We start from the raw sequence: 15,384 nt of genomic DNA, 5'->3' as shown, positions 1-15,384 counted from the left end.
AGAGGGATTAAGTTCATTTCAACACATTTTAGAAGGTAAGCAAGACCGGGCTGTTTAGTATGGGGAATGGCCTCATGTGAGGGACTCTTTCTCAAAATGTACAGATAACACTGGAGGGGTTCTTTAGGGTGGGAATGGGGTTGATACTTTAAAAAGACATACATTACAGTAAGAACTATTGTGTCATTATTACATATTTTATATGTATACATGGATGTATCTTAGAACATGCAAAAAAAAAAAAAAATTGCATTCCAACTTCTAAAAAGTTGTGTTACATGGTTTGGAATGTCCAAAACGTTTGCACTATATTTTCTTTGAGGTGTACATTTACAACAAGGCATAGAGATATGTTTGTTTGTTTTTTCAATGCTTTATTCATGTGTTTTCACATATGCAATGTTTTTTCTATATTCATGTGTGCAATATTGTCAGTTCGGGGAGGAGAACAGCATGTTGCATTTCTACTGTAAATTACAAGCAAATAAACTGGTAACCCCCCAAGGGTATTTCACTGTGATTTATTATGTCACAGAACCCTTCAATGGAAGATATTTGCACAGCAGTTGATTACATTATTCTATATGTAATGTAATTATGCCATATCTTATTGCCACAGTATTGTTTAGATAAAAGTTGTGTGTGTATTAAGTTTTTGTATTTTTCTGTAGATTTTAGTGATCAAATTATCACTTTTGAAGGGTATTTGGATTTCCATTAGTTCATTATGGTGCTTTTGCTCATGTTCAGAGTTGACTAGTCTAAAGTAGTAAGCGTTTCACTTATTTGAAATGCAGAAATATTTTTTGACATCCATACAACATTGTAATCCATGTACTGGGCTTTGTTTCCACTGTTCTTGTGCCACACATATGGTATCATATATATTGGCATATAACAGTTCCACATGGCCGCTACAATTTCCAAATGAAAATATGTTTTCAAAATACTAAAAAGAAGACTTTCCATCAGTTGTGATCTTTGCAATTATTTTTTTTTTATTTCAAATATGATAAAAGCATTGTTGGCACAAAACACATTGAAAGCATAGTTAGAATTTAAGGTTAAATGTGCTGTGGAAAAACTGTCAGCAGTTTGCATCTGTCATCTGTATTGCATCCATCGCTTCTGTTCAAGTATGTTTTTGTATTATTATTATTATTATTATTATTATTATTATTATTATTATTATTATTATTATTATTATTACTGTTTTAAGCCCTGGATATTTAAGATCACCTCCTCCCTACTCGTCTTTGTTCTGTGGTTTCTTTAAGGTTGTAATGAGCTGTCCTCATACAAAAAGGATAAATAAGTACATCATTACTGCCAGGCCTTCAAATGTTCTCAACCCTCTCCCCCCGTCCCTTTATCCTTATAGTTTCACAGTCGTGCGAGAATGCTCTCAACCCTCTCTCCCCGTCCCTTTATCCTTATAGTTTCACAGTCGTGCGAGAATGTTCTCAACCCTCTCCCCCGTCCCTTTATCCTTATAGTTTCACAGTCGTGCGAGAATGTTCTCAACCCTCTCCCCTGTCCCTTTATCCTTATAGTTTCACAGTCGTGCGAGAATGTTCTCAACCCTCTCCCACTGTCCCTTTGTCCTTGTAGTTTCACAGTCGTACCAGAATGTTCTCAACCCTCTCCCCTGTCCCTTTATCCTTGTAGTTTCACAGTCTTACCAGAATGTTCTCAACCCTCTCCCCCTGTCCCTTTATCCTTGTAGTTTCACAGTCATACCAGAATGTTCTCAACCCTCTCTCCCTGTCCCTTTATCCTTGTAGTTTCACAGTCATACCAGAATGTTCTCAACACTCTCTCCCTGTCCCTTTATCCTTGTAGTTTCACAGTCGTACCAGAATGTTCTCAACCCTCTCCCCCCGTCCCTTTATCCTTGTAGTTTCACAGTCGTACCAGAATGGCCCAAGACCTCCCTAGTAATTAGGCACAATTACTGCTTTACAGTGTATATGGTAAAAGGGCTTACAAAAGAGAGAGAAGGAAATCTGAATAAGGCCTTTAAAAAATAAAAAGCAGAATATATACATAAGGGCAGCTAATGCTGAAACAATGCATGCACAAAAGAAAACAAGCGAAAAGCAAAAGTGTCACCTTTGGATTTGTACAAATCAAATTATGATGGGGTTGTAAATAATATATATATTTCATCTTTTCTGTAAAACAGCACTTCAACAGCACAGGAAGGTTTTTGAACAAGGTGGTGCTTGTATATTTATTATTACAAAACAAAGTAAACAAAGCAAAACCTAACTCCTTTCAGGAGTGCTAACTAAAACTTCATCAAGTTCCTTAACTATCGGCAGACAGCTGAACTGTTTACGGGTATCCCAAACACATACTTTCATAAGTATTGAACACAATACCTCTCTTTCTCACAGCAACTTCTTAAACCAGCTCCCTGGAGATAACCCCCTTAATGAAACTGCAAGCTCTCTTTTTATAGTCTGTGGCTGGACCCAACTGACACCAGTTATCTTGTTTTGGAACTGCCACAAGATTTTGGCAGTTCCTAGATAGTGGGTACATTATGTTATACTGTATATTGTATTATCACACTACAAACACTTTCCTCACGGAATATAAAGAGAAGACATAACAATAAATTAGGACTACATTTTAACACACTGGTTGATTCCTGTTTATAAGTGTGTACATGAAAGAAAACAACCATTTTATATCTGACAACCCATTACTAATATATACTAATAAATGGTAATTACTTGCTATTACAGTAGGATCCAAGTGCTCAATTAAGCTATTTACTTTATTTTCATAAGTAGAATGATAAAGGTACCAATAGATCTATATTTATAACACATTTGATCATAGCAAAATTGACTACAAACCCCTTCTGGTCGTACTACTTTTTACATGCATTTAAAACTAAAATATGTATGTGACAAAAATAACTTGAAAATAACTCACAAGTTAGGACTTAAAATAGTACATCTTATTAAAAAAAAACACTGTGATTATGTACAATGTATAGTTTTGTTGCATGGGGGGGGGGGGGGGGGGGGGGTTGAAATATTTAACAAAAACAGTCCTTAAACATCATTATTAAAATGGGGGAGTTTTGAAAACACAATCCAAGGAGTTATGTATACATAGAAACTATTAAGATGGCCACAGATCACATTTCTGGCTTCATATAAAGTGATGACAGTGAGTGTTTTACTTTTTAGCAGTATTGATGATTAAACATGAGTCATCCTTCAAATGATAATATATATATATATATATATATATATATATATATATATATATATATATATATATATATATATATATATATATATAGATACACACACATATTAAACTTATTTGCTCCCCCAAAGCCTGACGGCAAAATATTATGAAAGGTCTGGCAAATAAACTGACTAGAGACAGTGGAATTATTGAGGACAGCTTACAGAATGTAACAATGAACATGAGGCTTTTTAAACAAGAAGGCTATTACTGCAGCCATTACATTTAAGTCTTGGCATTAAAAATATATATATATTAAAATTAAAAGTCTGGTTATTCCGATATGAGACGTAAATAATATGGCATTACTCAGAATTTAAGACAAGCCACATGTCAAGTTTTGCTGGGATTAAAATCATGCACAAATTAAAAAGTGCTCAGTCTCAATCTTTCCTAGCATAACCTTTAATATCTTTTCCATACCCCAGGGTCCCATCAGATTGAATTGGGGTGAATAAAAGCATTTTGTTCATATTAAACTAAACCCAAACTATGACTGGGCACTTTATGGTTCCTGGTTTAACTCATTTCCAAGAATATCAAAAATAGGTTCAGCAGTTAGAAAAGCACAACAGTTTCAAGTACCAGTACCTTGGTACCCCAGTGCTTTTACAATACTGTACTGGACCCCCACGTATGTACATGGCTGAAACACAAACATGAACCTGGCTCAGAATTGATGCGTCTCCTGACTGGTAGGTCTAAATAATATTCTCTTACTATACTAATAAATAATATACTAATAAATACACCCATCTTCGTACAGGTATGTGGACCTTCTCATATCTCGGGGGTCCCCTGGAAAAGGCATGACTGCATTGTGTGCTGGGTGGATCATACAGTCAGGCTGTGCCAAGTGCTTTGACTCAGAGTGCTATTGAGACAAAATCGTCAGGACCTGTTTCTCCAGACAGCGCTGCAGAGGACCCTGCTGTGCAGGTGCTTGGTGAGCTCATGCGGGCACCTGCAGGGCTGGCCTGTGTCCTCCAGTAAGTGCTGTCGAGCTCCTGGGTGTAAAGAGGGGAGTGGCTTGGGGATTTGAGGACGCCGGCTGATCTTCTGCTGACATGTTTTCGGGAATTGCTTGCGACAGCAGAGCATATTTGAACATTCTAAAACTGGGAACAAAAAGGGGAGTAAAATAATTGGGCTTTTAAAAAAAAAAAAAAAAAATTCCCCTATCTAAATAAGGATATGCCTGCACTACAAATAGTTAAAGGAAACATGTGTACTGGTATCATATGTATTTAACATATACAGCAGCTGCAGTTGATTTCAGTAACAGACCTAAACAGCAAAAGTCACAACAAATTGTATTGAAAATAAAAAAATAAAATCACAATTGCTCGGAAATGTTTGTGGGTCTATTAAGACTGAAGTAAGAGCAAGGCTAACAAAACCAAACCCTCATTGTAGCACAATCTTTGTCTCAATTGTAAGAAAAGTCATTGCCAGCTGTGTAATGTCTTATTAGCTTTGAACTCTTCATTGCATAGTTCCAGTTATACTGTTTCTAATAAAGCCTTACAAGGCTAATTACTACATTGACTCTGATTACAAGTTACTGTGATCTGCTGCCAAATTCAATATACCACTCTGTTAAAGGTTATTAAATAAAACAACTGAAGATCTTTTCCTGTGTATGGTTTCTATTCAGTGAGAAGGAATGCACAGCACCAGTAAAGTCAACTGCAGTGCCAGGCCGTATGTGCCAATACTGACAATGCAATGCTGCTTCAAAGACATTTTTTATATGGCTCGTATTTTTCAGGCAGTACAAAATTTGAGTTTTGCATTATTTTTTTCTTTCAATGATTAACTTTAAAAAGGCACTAAATTGAAGACGTTCACTAGGTTTTGACCTTGTCTTTAAAGGCAAGTCTCATTCTGCAGCTTTTACCCTCAATTCTGTAATTTACATTTTTACACACCGTGGTGTCCCTTCACATATCGCAAATATCACAGAATTCTCCCAGAAAATCACATTAATGCACATGTAACAGGCAGTGTTAACAGGCAGTGTTGTGTGACACACTGCCATTACAGATTCTGTCCCTTGCTGGAGAGGAGATGAGGATAAAAGCTCTAAAATCATGAAGGCACACGAGCCCGGCTCTACTGCACTGTGGTTTAGACCCTCGCTTTGCCTTCACAGGGTCTCCGGTTCACGCCCAGCCTCCGCCCTGTTACATTGGTGCTGTGACTCAGATCTCATAGATTGGCTGCAGCTGATCGCTGAGGTTATGTGATACATTCTGTCCAGTCCCCAGTTGGTGAGATGAGGTTAAAAGCTAAAACCACAATGCAGCCTCCACCCTGTCACACACAATAAGTTCACCTGTACTGCACATGGTTAACACATGCAGAATTTGTGAGAAAGGGATTTCCAGCTGGTTTGGTGATGGTCCAAGCATCCACACAGCTGTGAGGGATGAAACAAAATCCTCCCCAATGTCTTTAACAGCATCTTACTTCCAACACAAAATCAAGGCCATCTTTAAACACTCATTCATAAGACAGTAAGCTGTACTAAAATAAACAGAGTTATAAAATGAGACACATATTTTGCTAATAAGTCTTTATTCCGGTCTTTCATGTTATAATAGTCCAGTGTGTGCATTCTCTCTACTTGCAAGTACCTACAAATCTGCAAAACTGATGAATCCCATGGCAGTCTATCAAAAAAAGAGCATGGATGTTTATCTGGCTTCAGCATATGCTGGCAGCACACAAACCTTTTCAAAAATGTTTTTTCCTGTATTTAGTTATTTTTTTTAGTGTGACCAATTATTTTACCCCGATTTTCTCCCCAGTTTGGAATGTCCAATAATGTTTTTCACCCTCACTGCAGCAATTCCCCACACAGCTCAGGAGAACTGAAGGTTCAGTGGGCGTCCTCCGATCCCACGACCAAGCCAGTTTCCTCTTTTACATCCAGACACTAACCAAAGGGAGTGTCAGAGCCAATGTGGCGCTCCCTTCGGAATCCCCACTAAGCACAGTTAGGACATGAACCTGCGCTGTATGACTCACACTGCACACCACACGGCTGTGCTTGTACCAGGTGAGCCACTCGCGGACCATTTTTCACTGTTTAAAAGAAAGAATGAAATCCTGGTTTTATGGGGAATAGTTTTGCTTCAATGAAAAAAGTACATATTTGGTAGTCTGCAAATACAAGCAAAATTCTAACTATAATTGTAATGTTTTCAGCATGTGTTTACTAAAATCAACTTTAGCTCAACCATGTACAATATCTTAATCAGAACCAGGATTTTCTTATTGGGATTTTGTTTTTCAATAACTTTTTTTTTTAACTTCACAGTGCTGGTCATGGTTTCTACTCGGTTGGTTGCTGCAGTCTGAATTTTCATACTGTCACTGCACCACAGTGTGTTCTCTTAAATTATATTCATAGTTTGAGGTTGTCTTTATTGGAATGATGTAAACGAGCCATTTTCATAGCGGCACAGGAGGAACCGAAGTGTTCTATTTGCATGGCAGTCAAAAGATTCAAAACCAAGTGCTATTTATATGTTTCATGTACTAGTGAAAAGCAATAGGTGTACATTGTGTTTAACACTGTAACTGCCTCTCTATGTTAATCCAGTAACCAGCGCTCCCAATGTATTATATACACTGGAAATAGTTTTAATATTCACCCTCCAGATGACCGAGGTTTAGCACTCAAACCCTGCTGCACCCCTCACCTGGGTTGCAGATAAACAACTTTTTAGACAATTTATGTTTTCAGAGGATTGACAATAAAATGTTTGATTCTAAGCCAACCTGTGACAGTTAAAACATAAATGTGCTTTGTGCAATGCTTTAATCCTCTTGAACAGCGTTAAAAGAGGTATATTTCTTAACTGTTTATATTTCTAAAGTTTGGACAACCGCTATTGAAGACATTAACAGAAGTAATTTATAAGGCTGTATGCTGCATGTTAACACTAGAATTCCTAAAAAGAATTTAAAAAAGAATGAATCTTATAACAGAGGTTATGGGCTAACAGGTGTGCTTTGAAATGGTTCAAAAGCTCATTTTGGAAGTGCTTATTCTGGATGCTTTGCCTGAACACACTTGCTATTTGCAATGTTTGTCCTACCAGTTTTGTACAGTTATCTTTTTCATTAAGGTGCTGTAAAGCAATGTTTTTTTGATGGAGATGTGTCACCAGTATTACATATTTTATAGACAAAAGTACAGCAATGCACTGTTCAATGTTGTTTTCATTAACTTGGTACACAAATAGTCCTTTTTAATGATACAAGAAATGTCTCTGCTGCCATTTTGGTCAAACTGAATAGAACCTAGTGCACAGTACAGTGCTGCTAAAGGGTGTTTGACTAGCACATAAAATCACGCAAATGTGTGTCCATACCCTTATAAAAGTTTACCGCAGTATTTTTGCTGTTTTACCATGCTTTTCCCATGGTTATGCATTTACCATATGCCATGTTTTTTTGTTTTTTTTGTAAATATGCTTTACCATACTTCTCTGTGTTTCAAAATGCTTGTCTATGCTCTGCTATGCTGTCACTGTGCTTTATTACACTGCTGTACTTTTACTATGGGGAAATGTTTATAAGGGTAGATCTGCACGTGGGTCGTTTTTTTTTCGTGCTTTGGGGGAATGCTTTGTTATACTCATCTGCAACTGCATTTTTTGTTCCCCCACCATCATTTTTGAACAAAATTCAAGAAGTTAAGAGTCACAAGTTTCTACAGAAAAAAACAAACATCCATATGAGAAGCTCACTATCACTCAAACTTATCATTAAGGGGGTTGGACTCATGCTTTAAGCTTTAGGTTGTTGTTTGGTTATTGCTGTAAGCCTTCGAATGGCACAGGGGGTGTATGTCCTGGGCTATCATTCCTTGCTTTGCTTAATAATTATAATTTATTTTGTGTAAACAAAGAACTTCGAGATTAAAATGTTGTGTTCATTTGGCTTGGATTTCAGAAATATATATATATATTCATTTAATTTCATTGCCCTTAAGTTTAGCGTTATGTTGACTAAAGACGCCTAGACGCACTGTAGATGTGTTCGTGTGTAGAAACTCCTGGAGTCACGGATGTTTCTTTTTGACAAATCGATAACCTGCATCAATGTTATAAATCTTATACATTAAAAAAGTCACCTGCCTCATTCGAAATGCACATGAGAAGTGTATGGCATTGTGCCACTTAGGCAATATGAGTTACAGTGTTAATTAATTAACAGAAAAAAAGAGTGAAACCCCCTTCATTGTTGAGGTATTTTTATTTGAGGGTAGTGAATTAACACGCTTGGAACAAGTACCTCATTCTTTCACATCTGGAAACGTAGTTGTTGATTCAACTACAAACTAACAAGTGTATTACGCATTTAATGTACTATAACTGTTTCTCAACCCACACTTTTAACAGCTTAAACTAAAATTAAAAACAGGTAAATGTTATCAAGTTGTAAATGTCAGTGCAATGAGATAATCCAGGGAATAAAAACATAATGTGCATAATGATAGGACCTGCAGCTCATTAGCCAACTTTTTGACACACAGATGTTACAGCTTATTTGAATAATAATGAGGCATAAAAGTTTGGTTAAGCAATTTACTTTTTATAATGTACGCCATGCTTTTAAAATAATTTTATAGCTCATTTGTAGATGAGGCGTTATTCTAAAGCATGACGGGAGTATTAATCATACCAGGAAAATATTTAAACAGCTTGCAGCATATTACTTTATGCTCAGGCAAACAGGGTTAGATATGGTTTAACTCATTTCACTTACCCTTTAATTGTATTTGTAACCAGCCACTTTTAAAACTAATCTTGAGACAATGTACCAGTAGTGACCACTGTGTTGGATGTGAATGCTTGACCATGACCTGTGGCTTTCAGGAACTACTGCTTGACTAGGAAGGTATAAGAAGATATGATATAGATGAATTGAAATGCTCACATTCCCTGAGCCATCATAATGCAGTACAAATGTCCAGTGCTTATTAAAGGCAGTAGACTGGAGTGACTTCAACATGCTGCATGCTGTCCAAATTACATGACATCATCCCGCTGAAGTCTAATGAACACTGCATGGAAAATATGCAGAGTGTGGGATCGGAGGCTCTCACTTTAGCTAGGTTGGAATTTTCCCTTTACCAGCTTGGATTAAATAACATGAAATGTGTTGTTTTCTGTTGTGGTGTACTTGAGTAAAAGAAGCAATGCATTTCAAGACTGGGATATTGATTCAGACTGAGAAGACAAAACATTGCTTACTCCTCTGCTCTGCTCTCTTCAAGAAAACAGCCCCACCAGCATTCCTGATCCCTGAAACACTCGACTCCCACATATGATACGAAGGCTATCGGTCTGCGAATTTAACCACAAGAGAAAACATGAACAAGCATGAAGAAAACCATGCGCAACGCCACTCAATAAACACACTGTGTCTTCTTAACAGCGCCTCCTTTACAATAAATACATCAAACTAACACAGCTAAGAAGATGGCACTTCATTACTGTTAAAGCAAGTGGGTGGGGGGGGGGGGGGGGGGTGCACCCCGCCCCTGTGCGTATTTTGCATAATTTTGTATTTGTTGTTATTATTATGTAAAATGAATGTTTGGTGTTGTGAGAGGGTGGTGGGCATTCACTGACACAGGAGACAGAATTGTCTTTGAAACACCATTCGGGTTGCACTAAAAAATAAAACATAATAATAATAATAATAAATGGGTGAATAGAACATCCAAAAACCACCGTAACATTGTCGTCAGGATCAGCACTGGTACATGTATTACATACAACAAGAAGTCGAATGAAATGCTATCCAGTGCCGTGAAAAAAAAAAAAAAGAAAAGTTGATTGCAGATTTTTTAAAAATTTTAAACGGACAGAGTTGGGTAGTTGTATTTTATTATTATTATTATTATTATTATTATTATTATTATTATTATTATTATTATTATTACTTCTGTCAAAAACCCAAAGCAAATTTAAAAACTTCGCTTCTGAGATGATAGTTAGGCTACCATTATTACGTAATTTAGTTATCTACACGGATTTATAGGTTTCGAGGGGACCGCTTGGCATGCTGACACGGTATAGCCAAAATAAAATTTGTGCTCCCTTGTACTGGAACGGTGGGCTTGTTCCTACATGCTGAGAATATGGGCTTCAAATATTGTTTCTGTGTAGGCCTACATGTTGAAGTACTTTATGAGAGTAACCAAATGTTAAAAACTAAAAGTTAATATCTTTAAAATGGTTAAAACATTCATACATGTTTTATTAGTATTCTAGTTTGTTTACATGTGCTAGCCTTGAGTTTGATTAAAGTTCAAATGTAATGGAGCACTGTGCCTTTAAGAAATTAATAATTTGAACAGAAGTAGGTGATGTCACAGATGATGTGTGAGTATGTCCATGGACTTAAAAAAAAAATACACTGTAGTCATAGCTTACTACAAAGATAGGAAATAAAATAAAATATATCTATAAACCTTTTACCATCACTGAAAAAGACACTGCTCCATGCAAAGATCTCCATGAGTAGAAAATAGTCCTGTCACACCCGGTGTCCAGCGTGGGAAACAGTCTGATCCCACGCTGGACACCGGGTGTGACAGGATGGCTGACGAGGCGACGTCAGGCCAGAAGCAGGAAGGAAAACAAACAAGTACTGCAGCGCAAAAGACGCTTGCGGGGCCGTTTATTAAAACAAAACTAAAATAAAACGTTTAAACAAAAACACACTGCTCACAGAGCGAAACAAAAGATTTAAACAAAACAAATCACGAACACTAAATACAACCCTAAGGTCCGGCTGGGCAGCAGCCTTCATGGATCCTTAAGCTAGTTGTTCTTTTAACTTTCGTTTTTGTTTCTCTGGCTCTCGTTCCTCCTCTCGAACACCCACCACGAGTGCAGAAAGCTGCAGGCTTATATGCAGGTGACCATCTCCCGATTAGTAACAATTAAACAATTAATTAACTCGGGAGATGGTCACCGTTTGCACAAGGTTTTTAATGTGAATGGGGCTTCCCATCCACACTGTAAAACAATACAAAATATACGACTCCGTCGTCACATTTATAAATAAATAAATCATAACACTAATAATAATAATAATAATAATAATAATAATAATAATAATAATACAAACCAAATACAAAATAATAAATTGCACAGGGGCGGAGGGGTACCCTGTTGTAAACAATATTTATGGCAGGGCTTAGCCCCGCCCCCTTTTCATGTGCAGGGCTTCTCGCCCTGTCACAAGCCTATATTCCTATGTATACGGAGGCACATGAGAAACAGATTGCTACCCTATTGCAATTCACATCTTCTCCTTCCCTCATATTAATTTCAATATGGATTAAAGCTATTAGATAAAACTCATAAGTTCAAGAGGGAAAACAGATAAGCACCCGAAGGACGAGCTATATTCTGTTCCTTTAATGAGCTGCGTATGACTTATGAAGAAATTTTATTTTAAATTACAAGTGACAGAAGCAGCTGCCAAACTCTAATTTCAGACAGAGATATGATGCACTCTAGTTGATGAGTCAGTCAGCTTTTTATTAGGCTGGAAGGTTCAAATCTTAAGGGCAATTACATTAATAATGATGCCCCGAGTGACTGACCCAGAAATGATCAGCGCTCAGGTTAATTCATTTATTACTTTGATCAGATGGGGCTCCTACTCAAGAGACACAATGCTGCTTTGTTTTTGTTTTGTTTCGAAATGTTCAGAAGACAAGAATAACACAATCTTACTAATAATAAAAGGTGATACCATGCCTTTACATAGCCTTCAAATAATACTCCGCTGAGCAAGCGTACTTTACATAGCCATTAAATAATACACCACTGTGCACGAGATGTAATTTATAAATCTAATTACACGATTTAACATTTAGCTAAATATTTATGAGCTCTGCCCACTTTGTGCTTTCACACGATTTGAATGGCTCTTGTAATGCTAATCAGGGAATATGCAAATGTCAACATTATAAGAGCCAATCAAATCGTGTGAAAGCACAAAGCGGGCAGAGCTCATTTGCATACAAACTGGCCAGTTAAATATTTAGCTAAATATTAAATCTTGTTAAGAGATTTAAGATTTACTTAAATATTTAGCTAAATGTTAAATCATGTAATTAGATTTATAAATTATATCTGAATGTACACATTTAAAAAAAAATATTTATTTTCACAACATTTATAAATCTGGGGAAAAATACAAGATTTAAGTTAAATCTGGAAAAAAAGACGTTAAAATATGAATGCTTTTTTTAAAAACATGGCACCCCATATTAGTAAGACCTCATCTAGAATATTGTGTTTATTTCTGGTCACCTCGCTACAAAAAGGGTATTGCTGCTCAAGAAAGAGTGCAAAGAAGAGCGACCAGAATTATTGCTGGTTTAAAAGGCATGCCATATGAAGACAAGTTAAAATAACTGAATCTATTCAGTCTTGAACAAAGAAGACTACGTGGTGATCTGATTCAAGCATTCAAAATTCTTAAAAGGTATAGACAATGTCGACCTGAAAAAAGAAACAAGGACCACAAATGGAGATTAGATTAGGAGGGGATTCAGAACAGAAAATAGGAGGCACTTCTTTACACAGAGAATTGTGGGGGTCTGGAACCACCTCCCCAGTATAATGTTGTTGAAGCTGACACCCTGGGATCTTCAAGAAGCTGCTTGATGAGATTCTGGAATCAATAAGCTACTAACAGCCAAACAAGCAACATGGGCCGAATGCCTCCTCTCGTTTGTAACCTTTCTTATGTTCTTATATGGGAAAAATTTGATGCCAAGACTGTTGAATTAAGCAAAGGTGTCGAGTACCAGCTGAAACATAGGAAAGGGAAGGAACATATTAATGGTGATTTCCTGTCAAGGTTTCCACAGACAAAGCCGAGTTTGTAAGCCCGACCCCACTGGATCGTGCAAAGGAGGAGGGTATGTGATGGAGTATACATTCACAACACAATATGGAGGCATTAGGACCCTGGGGTTGAGGAATCTATACTCCATCTTGGTGAAGGAGCTGGTGGAACCAGCAGCCATATTGCTAAAGGCCTTACAAAATGGGTTACTTGCTTAATTGTTTGGGTAATGAAGGTCACCTGTGAGACATAGATAAAACAATCACATGGAAGAACCATGGGAGAGGGGAGAACAAAGAAAAGAGATCAAACGCTGAGGTAACAAAACGGAATGGATAGTTTGTTTCAGGGTAAGTAGAATTAGCCTGCCCCTGTTTATATTGTTATTTAAATATACCTGGTAGTGGGTGGAAGACTAGACAATACAGTCATAGAGAGCAACCAGAAGCAAGAATTCATCACTATATATATATATATATATATATTAGATGATCTAAACCAAAGGAACACACATAGTCACAAATAGACAATTTACATTGGTTCTGTAACCGCAGAAAACAGTTAATTTATTATACAAAGCAATCACTTTAAAATAAGATTATTGAAGAACAACTTAAACTTCACTCTTGTAATGAATTCCAGACTAATAAAGCACATCATTATTTCAAATTCAAATATTCTTCATGCTATTTGTTTTTAGCAAACTGAATTCCTGCATGAAAGAAATTCTTCCTGGAGGACTAAATAGATCTAGAAACACACTCTTCCCCTATCTCCATCTCTTTTTTTTTTTTTGCAACCTTGACATTTCTCTGTGCGAGATGCACACACTTACAATTTAAAACTGTGAAGAGGTTCAATTGCCACCTTAGTGACTCAGAGGCACTGTGCAAATAGTCAAGCAGGATAGCCTGAGGATGGCAGGCTGAGACGACACGGCTGCACGGAGCCGGGGCTTTAAGAAGCCACTGTGTGTTTGTCTTGCTAGTCAGAAGGCTATGGCAAAGATTTGACCACTGCCTGCTCCCTGCTGCCAGCTGCCAGAAGATATCTGTTCACACCCTGCACCGAGCGAAAGGTGCTAACGCATGACTTGGGGATGTGTCAGAACATACTTACAAGTGTTTCAAGATTCAGGTGACCTGACCGTGGGGAAAAAGAATGATGAACAGCTCAGGGATTCTCATACAGGTAACGTTCTTTTAAAGGTGTGGTAGCTTAATGTATTTTTAACATTGCATTAAGGTTTGCACTGGGTCGGTCCTAATGTGTCTTTACAGTTTCAATAATAAAAGCATTCTGTTTATGATAACAACAAGTAGATCAAGTCATACTATTAGCTTTCATTGTGGAGCACACATACTGTACTTCAGAGATCAAAACATTGAAATCTGAATGATATGTACCTATACTGAATCAACACAGTTCTGCTAATTTACTAGCAATGCACCTGTATACGACCGACAGCATGCAGTGATGCTGCATACTGGCTGCTGGTTAGTTTTCTGTGTTGGATGATCCAAGCTTCAAACACTGTTATTCTCAACAGAATCTGATTTGTATGCTGTCAGGCAGTCCAAATTGTGATTAAACGTTGTGTTGCCATTCCCTATTCTATACCACTGTGACGGGGTGCCCTCCCCTTGTGCATATTTATTTATTTATGTATATTTGTGTTGTATTATCATCATCATCATCATCATCATCATCATCATCGTCATCATCATCATCATTATTATTATTATTATATTATTGTGTTTGTGTGCGGACGGATGAAAGCCGTCCGACGTTATTTATTGTTTGAGACTGGCGAAAAGCCGGACTCGTAAAATGTGGTTGGCATGGATGGGGTTGAATCCCCCATCCTAAGTAGCTCGTGGCTGGAGCCTTAATAAGGTAATTGTCTAATAGGTAATTAAGGCGCCAACCACAGTATAAAAGACCCACTCCGGGCTCAGAATTTAGAGAAGAATTAAGGAGACTAAGAGCGAATGCTACCAGCCAGTGAACAAGGTACTTGTTTGTTTAGAAGTATTATAATTGTTTGTGTTATTCTTCTTTGGCCAATGTGCCCTTTTGTTTATTATTGTGTTTAGTGTAAACTGTTTATTTTTGTTTATAAATAAAATACTGAGCGTCGTATCGCTTCAGTTTCAGCCCGTACGTCCTGTGTTTAAGTTTCATTTCCTGGTCTGACGGTACCACTGCAGCCCTCAC

General features: G+C 37.2%; 1 protein-coding gene across 1 annotated transcript in view; it reads right to left on the bottom strand.

Moving 5' to 3' along the window:
• The window catches only part of LOC117404139 (uncharacterized), a 428,486-nt gene that overhangs the window by 270,695 nt on the left and 142,407 nt on the right, over positions 1 to 15,384 (bottom strand). The window lies entirely within an intron of this gene.

Source organism: Acipenser ruthenus, chromosome 2, assembly GCF_902713425.1.
Source record: "Acipenser ruthenus chromosome 2, fAciRut3.2 maternal haplotype, whole genome shotgun sequence".
Lineage (NCBI taxonomy): Eukaryota > Metazoa > Chordata > Actinopteri > Acipenseriformes > Acipenseridae > Acipenser > Acipenser ruthenus.
Note: the sequence above shows the minus strand (reverse complement) of the source record. Positions and strands in the feature narration are given on the sequence as shown.